We start from the raw sequence: 6,341 nt of genomic DNA, 5'->3' as shown, positions 1-6,341 counted from the left end.
TTGGTTGATCAGTGCTTCTGGTTCTCATGCTTTCAGATTTGAACTGGGACTTATATCATTGGCTCTGTTGGTTGATCAGTGCTTCTGGTTCTCATCCTTTCAGATTTGGACTGGGATTTATATCATTAGCTCTGTTGATTGACAGATCTTTGGGCTTGGGCTGGAACTACACCACTGACTTTGTGGATCTCCAGTTTACAGGCAGCAGACTGTGGGCCTTTTCTATCTCCATGATCTTGTAAGTCAGTCCTTCATAATCAATCAATCTCTCTCTCTCTCTCTCTCTCTCTGGTATTAGTTATCCCTTTACTATAGATTTTATTTCTCTGGAAAAACTCTGCCTCATACAATTACCTATGCTCAGGGCTGAAGGATTATGATTAGAATTTTTGACAGAAAATGAACAGGGGGATTCAGTAAATGGCTCCTCTTGTGGACGTATATCACACTTCTGTCTAACATCACTTGGGGAGGGTAAAGCGTTTGTTTTCACATCTTCCACTGCAATACCCATTCTCAACTGTGACTTCAGCTCTAAACTTTCTTGCTAACCCAAGAACTTTATTTGCAACTGCTTATTTTACTGACCATATATAATTGGCACTTCAGAGTTAACACCCTTACATTTTTCTGGTTGTCTCCTGTGCTAAAAAGTGAGAAGTCCATACATTCAGGGAACATTTCCTCCACATTTAGCAACACTCTTGGCTCTTCAGGAATTTAATAGATCTTTAATGAAAGAAAACAGAAGGGAAGCTATTACACTGTTTAGTGGAGAACTTCTCAAATTCAGTCCTGTTGAACCTAAGAAATTCAGTCTCAAATTCAATTGATCTGAATGAAATATGTGATCTCTATAAAAGTTAAAAGTATTGTTTTCATTAATCTACATGTGAATTTCATTTTAGGTAGTTAATTTGAATATATTATTAGTGTTATTTATTTAATAATGTCTTATCCCAGGTCGAGACATAATTTGCTTTATTAATTATTCTGGTTACCTCCCATCTATCCTTTATTTTTCAGTTTAACTACCACTCTCTTAAAGAGATATTTCCTTTTCACCAATCCAGTCTAAATAAAGTTTTATTATTATTGTTTGTCATGACACCCAATTTTTTTTGTACATAACACTTCTTCAGTTACAGATGACCTTTGAACAATGACAGGGTTAGAGGCACTAACCCCCTGTGTAGTTGAAAGTGAACATTTTTGAGCCCCCCAAAACATAATTACTAATAGCTCACTGTTGACCAGAAGACTTACTAATATCACAGTCAGTACATATTTTGTATATGTGTTAAATACTGTCTTCTTACAAAACAGAATGCTGAAGAAAAGAAAATACCATTAAGAAAACCATAGAAAAGCTAAAATATATTTACTATTCATGAAGTGGAAGTAGATCCTCATAAGGACTTCATGTTCATCTACTCACTTTGGGTATGCTGAGGAGGAGAAGAAAGACTAGGGGTTGGTTTTGCTGTCTCAGGAGTGATAGAGGCAGCAGAAAATCCACGTATAAGTGGACCCACATATTTCAAACCAGTGTTGCTCAAGGGGCAACTGTATTTTAAATTTAAGCATATTGAACATTTGGTTGTATCTCTAAGTTAATTTTCAAAGGCAGGGACTCTGCTGTTTTTGCCCACACTCTAGATCATGGGCTTGCAAAGAAATACCTGGTGAAGTCTTGAGTATACTAGTGATTATTTGAAAATAGCATGGTCAGTAATATTCCTTTATTTTCCATAGCATGTATATATATTCTTCAGTCTCCTCATATGTGTTTGTATTTACATATGATTTTGAGTATTTTAAGTTATGCTGTCTGTTACTTTAATGTTGCTGAAATTATCTAGTCCAAGCAAAATCGAGTTAAGGATCACTTGACTCTCAAGATGTTATGCAGAAAAAGCAATAATGAATACTAAATTCTGTGTATAGTACATGGAACTCTTGAAATCATCTTTCTGCCTAAAATCTCTCAGCAGTCTTCTTTTTATTTCTAGTAGCTATGCTGCCATCCTGCTGAGGTAATTATGGATGAATGCCACCGGGGCTTCTTTTTACCCTGTATTCCCATGTGAAGGCATAATTTCCCATATAAACATGCTATATAATTCTTTTACATGCTTTTGCACGTAGTTGTTTTTATATAAGCCATCTTGATTGGACAGTAAAGACATTTGTGATAAAATATCTTGTCATCTACACCAATATAAGACATTTTTATCACCAATATTTAATGCAATCCTGAGCATATAATAAGGTATTGCCAACCAAAGAATCTCAAGGTTTACAAATTTGGGAAAATACTTTATTTCTCAAAAAGGGTTGCAGCCCACAGGCTGGCCATCCTTAAGGCTAGGGGTTATAGCCTCCAGCAGAAGCTAAGAACATGCATTTTGAGGGAGGGGTAAGAGGAACAGGAATTTATGTTGAAATAGTTGGCTAATATACAAGTTCAGTAAGCTATATGAGTCATGAATATTTATGAAAGGAGAAATATGTGCATGTGCATTTGAACTTCATGCAATTTCATGGGTCACATTTTCAAAAATTGACAATGTTTGCATGATCGAATGGGAGAGTTTTCAGTTTTCTGATGTCAACAGGTGAAGCAGAAGATGCATAAACTCTCATTGTGAATCCCTTGAGAGTTTTGACCAAAGCTGGAGATAGTGGCTAGTTTTTAGGAAGGGATGCGTCATGAAACTGGTAAGCTGTCATGTCAAAATTGTAAAAGGAAGGGGGAGTCCCTTGGCAGTCTCAGATGTTTGGCTTAAGGTGATAAAGGAATAACTTGTCTGTTTCCTCTTCTCCAGAGCTTGTTTCTTCTTACTCTTTAGGAAAGAATTCTGGTTGAAGGTTAGTAAGAAAGGGACATGCTAAAGCATATCCAATCTCTTGTTCCATCATGGCCAGGAAGTCAGTTTTTAATGTTTCTTTTGGAGTCTCCTTGTCCAAGAGATGGTCTGTTCAGTATTTTGGGGTTTAGGAACTTATTTTTATTTCTTACCTTCAATGAGCATCTTATGAAATGCATAAATAAATGAAAAATAAGCTCTTAATAACATTTTGTAAAATGAATAAATGAATGAATATGATATTTCTGAATTTAAACAGTATATACAATTATACAATCCAAAGTTTAATACATTTGTGACTATGTGGGCCCAGTTTAGGATAATATTAAACTAACTTCAAGTAATAATCATAATAGTTTTAGCTTGAACATGATAATGATTTTATTACATAATCCACCACTATACTCAGCTCTCTTAAAGTTTTAGGATGTTGCACAAACTATATTTTCAATTATAATGGAGCTTTTATCTATCTTCCTAGTGTACTTCTAGCTATATGATTTCAGCAGAAGCTAATGTGAGTGGGACATTTTCCTTTATTTAACATCCATGAAGATTGCTAGGAACAGTTTTATACTCTTTTTTTCAAAGACTTAACCACTGGTGTTTTGAGAAGTCAGGGACCCCGAACGGAGGGACCAGCTGAAGCCGTGGCAGAAGAACATAAACTGTGGAGATTTCATGGACATTTATTAGTTCCCCAAATTAATACTTTTATAATTTCTTATACCTGTTTCTACTGCAATCTCTGAACATAAATTGTGAAGATTTCCTGGACATTTATCACTTCCCCAATCAATACTCATATTTTCCTATGTGTCTTTACATTAATCTCTTAATCCTATCATCTTGGTAAACTGAGGTTGTATGTTGCCTCAGGACCCTGTGATAATTGCACAAATTAACTGCACAAATTGTTTGTAAAACATGTGTGTTTGAACAATATGAAATCTGGCCATCCTGAAAAAGGAACAGGGTAACAGCAATTTTCAGGGAACAAGGGAGATAATGTAAGGTAGGACTGCCTGTGGGGCCGGGCAGAATAGAGTCATATTTCTCTTCTTGCATAAAGCGAATAGGAGAAATATCACTGAATTCTTTTCCCAGCAAGGAATAACCCTGGGAAAGGAATGCACTCCCAGAGGGGAGGCCTCTAAATGGCCGCTCTAGGATTGTCTCTCTTATGCGGTTGAAGATATGGGATGAAATATGCCCTGGTCTCTTGCAGTGCCGTCAGACTTGCTTGGATTAGGAAATTCCAGCCTGGAGAATTCTAGTCAGAACAGTTGTCTGCTCTCAAACCCTGTTTCCTGTTAAGATGTTTATCAATGACAATGCATGCCCAGCAGGACATGGACCCTCATTGGTAATTCTAATTTTGCCCTGGCCTTGTGATTTTGCTCTGCCTCTCTGCCCTTGTGATCTTTTATTGCCCTTTCAAGCATGTGATCTTTGTGACTCACTCCCTGTTTGTGCCCCCTCTCCCCTTTTGAAATCCCTAATAAAAACTTGCTGGTTTTGCAGCTCAGGGGGCATCACAGAATCTGCCAAAATGTGATGTCACCCCTGGAGGCCCAGCTGTAAAATTTCTCTCTCTGTACTATTTCTCTTTATTTCTCAGACAGACTGACCCTTATGGAAAATAGAAAATAACCTACGTTGAAATATTGGGGACTGGTTCCTCTGATACACAGGTCTGTGATACAGAATTAATCAAGAGTTGCTCTCCATCACCATATGTTTATACACCCAGCACCAATACAAATGACGAAGTGAAAATGACCTAGACTGGATAACTGAAACCCATTGATATCTTTTTTTGAAAGACCTATGAAAATGAAAATGAAATTATTATGTTCTTAAAGATAACAAACGTAATTCTCTGTATTCCAAATTCATCATGTCATTTTACATTATCTACTCCAAAAAGTTTCTTAGCAAGCCTCTTGGGTTAATGGTGCTTTTGTTTTGTGTTGTTGCTTTACAGAACAGTCCTTGTAGAGACCAGAGTTCTATATTGACACAGTGCTGTCATGTAAAAATCAGCAACTGATTGCTAGTCTTTGTAGAGACCAGAGTTCGATATTGACACAGTGCTGTCATGTAAAAATCAGCAACTGATTGCTAATTATAGTTTGCTATCCAATTTGTCAAGAAAGAGCAGTGAGTAGTAAAATTGCACCAATCACTTACATTGTTTTGAGTCCTTTTATATGATCTACTCATAAGGAATTCTTTTGGACACAGTTTGTTTTCAAACAAATGTATACTTGACCTTATAGTTTTATTAAAAGTTAATTCAATTAAATATTATTATAAAACATAATTACCTAACTGATAAAAACCACCAAGAAAACACATATATTTTAAGTTTTCAAAATTCCCACTCTATGTATTTAATCATTTTGTAAATATCCTTTCCTATTATAATACACTGTCATTTAATATTTGCAGTGTCTTAATGTGGTGAGAGAAATCACATATATATACATACACTATAAGATAAAGTCTCTCCACTGATAACTTAGCCATTAGTATAGGCATTTAATGGAAGTGAGATAGCCACACTAAGCAAGAAGAGATGTGGCATGTCCTGGTCTGGATTCTCCACATTCCCAGAACTCTGAATGAAGACACACTGCTGCTAGTGACAGTGAAGGTAAGGAGCAGCTCAATATTCATCATGTTAATATCATCATTTAAGAATTTACCAAAAAAAAATCTATGTGCTTTCATTGCAGAAATGCTTATATTCACTTGATACTTGTGTTTCCTCAAATAACCTCAACATTAGCAAAGATATATCTTCAGCATAAATTAGAAACTCAAGTCAAATCAGTGGCCAAGGAACCTTCAACATTATTTAACAATGAGCTTTGATTTACAAACGTTACTATGGTTTTATTATATCAACAATCCAAAAGGCAGATTTTATTTATACCAAAGGAAAAAAAAAGATATAAAATCTTAGAAAAAAATTAAAAATATCAGACTTTAGGAACTCCAAAATTTATTTTCTGTATCCACAACATGGCATCAAAATCTATTATTTCATTGCCTATAATGTTGGGTATCCATGTTTGGCTTTTAAAATATCTTACAATCGAACTACCTTTTTCCAAAAAGAATAATTGCATATCTTTTATAAAATGTATTTCTAGGTACTTGCTTTCTTATATTATTGAAAACTGAATTTTTAAAATTATATTTTCTAGTGTTTTGTTGTGATATTATAATGCCCTTGTTGTTTTTAGGTTAATATTACAAGTTTTGTTTTACTACACTCCAATTAAAAATACTTTAATTTCTTAATCTTGCCTTATTAAGCTCACTCCAACAATGGTATATGCTTATAGTAATATTCCTGTCTTGTTTCTTATTTTAAGGAATGTTTTCTACTCAACTAAGATGGTGTGTGTAGAGTTTTTTTTCTAATATATACAATTTTCCAGGAGATATCTTTTATTTCCA

Source organism: Mandrillus leucophaeus, unplaced genomic scaffold (genome assembly GCF_000951045.1).
Source record: "Mandrillus leucophaeus isolate KB7577 unplaced genomic scaffold, Mleu.le_1.0 Scaffold47, whole genome shotgun sequence".
Lineage (NCBI taxonomy): Eukaryota > Metazoa > Chordata > Mammalia > Primates > Cercopithecidae > Mandrillus > Mandrillus leucophaeus.
Note: the sequence above shows the minus strand (reverse complement) of the source record.